Source organism: Sinocyclocheilus anshuiensis, unplaced genomic scaffold (assembly GCF_001515605.1).
Source record: "Sinocyclocheilus anshuiensis isolate Anshui unplaced genomic scaffold, SAMN03320099.WGS_v1.1 scaffold979, whole genome shotgun sequence".
Taxonomy (NCBI): Eukaryota; Metazoa; Chordata; class Actinopteri; order Cypriniformes; family Cyprinidae; genus Sinocyclocheilus; species Sinocyclocheilus anshuiensis.
Window position 1 is genome coordinate 1,049,634 of NW_015544223.1, and position 2,172 is coordinate 1,051,805.

The 2,172-nt window shown below is 31.9% G+C and overlaps 1 long non-coding RNA gene across 1 annotated transcript in view; it reads right to left on the reverse strand.

Moving 5' to 3' along the window:
• Positions 1 to 1,320, reverse strand: part of LOC107697288 (uncharacterized) — a 6,564-nt gene extending 5,244 nt beyond the window's left edge. Inside the window, exon 1 of the long non-coding RNA XR_001635182.1 lies at positions 1,214 to 1,320. This is a non-coding gene — a long non-coding RNA (uncharacterized LOC107697288). The remainder of the gene's footprint in view (positions 1 to 1,213) is intronic.
• Positions 1,321 to 2,172: the final 852 nt, after the last annotated feature.

Here is a 2,172-nt window from a genome sequence, read left to right on the forward strand (position 1 = left end):
AATTTTTTTAAATATTCAAATGCATATAACTTCCTGGTCATGTGACCTGATGATGTCACACCAGTTGTAATATCTTCACACACATCATACGCATCATGCACAACTTGTATTTTGGAAATATGATTTTGTGTATTTTTCATGAATTTTTGAAATATTAAAATATATAACTTCCATGTGACCTCATGTTGCCACACCCACTGTATTATATTCATACACATCTTTCACACATTGTACATTCATCTGTTTGGGGGAATATATCTTTGTTGATTGTATATATTTTTTTTAAATATTGAAACCTGTTTTAACCTATTAAATTTCCTGGTCATGTGACGTCACGTTGCCACATCCACTTTCAATTTCAAAATAATTTCACATGAGTCACATTAGTAAAAAAGTTTTCAATAATTCAAATAATTGTCTAAATCAACTAAGATATATTCCAAAAACAGATTAATGTACAATGTGTTTGTGAATATAATACAGTGAGTGTGGCAACATGAGGTCATTTTAATATTTCAATAATTCATGAAAAAAAAAATCCAAAATCCAAGTCATGTATGATGTGTGTCACTGTCAGGATTGTGTAGAAATATTACAAGTGGTGTGACGTCATCAGGTCACATATTCAGGAAGTTATATACATAGGCTATTTGAATATTTCAAAAATTCACCAAAAATACACAAAATCATATTTCTAAAATCCAAGTCATGTATGATTTGTGTCAGGTGTGTGTGAAGATACTACAACTGGTGCGACATCGTTGGGACAGATGACCAAAGAGTTGTACGATTTATTTAATGCCAGCATTCAGTTTATTTTGTAGACTACATTATAACAGGGATATAAATCATATGAAAGTAAAAAAAATTAAACCTTAATCTAACTTAATATATTAACCATCGTGATCATTACACGTTTTATACAGTAGGTTTATTACAGAACTGGGATAATGTATAAACTTATGGATATTAGTGCGATTTGCACTTTTGAGACACTCGTTGAGCTCGCCGTTTAGCTAGAGTTTTTCATCTTTCATGCTTAAAACAATTGCATTATTGAATAATATCATAATTACTTTTTTAAAAGTATGCTTGGTGCACGATCTGAACGAGATACAATATGAACCACCACTATTTTGCAATGACTCATCAGAGAGTGAATGTCTAACGAATATCCAATATGAAAACAACTTTACCGCAGTTCTGTACTCACCTGCGTAGAAATGTATGGACAGCCGTCATATTTCATCTAAATGATGTTGCATCCAGAAAATCTAAATTAAGAAAACTAAGTGTTAAGATGTTTCTGTGTTCATAAAATGACAGCTTAGGCCGATGCATTTTACTTTCGCTTTGATCCTCAAGTATGTACCGCTGCAGCCCAGTGTTTCGAGATGCTCGGTTTCAGTGGGCGGAGCATGCATGACAATTCATGAGTTTCCCGGATTGTGGGTGGAACAGAATTTTAGTTTTGCACTAAAATGTTTGAAAATTTACCAAAGTTAATGTTGTTTACCAAAGCTATTTCCAAAACGTTTAAGAGAAACATTTGCAATTTAAATATTAGTGCAGTCCTAAAACATACCAGGTACTAAAATGTTTGAAAATTTACCAAAGTTAATGTTGTTTACCAAAGCTATTTCCAACACGTTTAAGAGAAACATTTGCAATTTAAATATTAGTGCAGTCCTAAAACATACCAGGAAAAAAAAAAGTTTTTTTTTTGTGTGTTTTTTTTTAGCACAAATTCTTTACAATATAAATGTATTGTAAAGTATGTTTCTTGCTGGTTTTTATTCTCATGTTTTTTTATTATTATTATTATTCACATGTTCACACATCATGTTAGACAAAGTTTTTAATCATTGCTTCATACATCAAAATTTATTTTAGATGCATAATGCCCTCAGGCTAGCTCCACTGCAAGTGCAAGTTTGTAGCAAAGAACACATCACAATTTCTCTACCTACAGTCTTTTACCGTTAAATTCACGGTCATTTTTTACAGTGTACATCACTTCCATCTAGGGGTGTGCTATATATATTGTCTGCGATAATATCGTAATTTTTGTTTTAACGATGTGCAATTTGACATTATCGAGTATTTTGCAAAAACCATTCAAAACATCCCTACAGAGCGCACGCATACATTACGTGAAGTCTAGACTAGTGC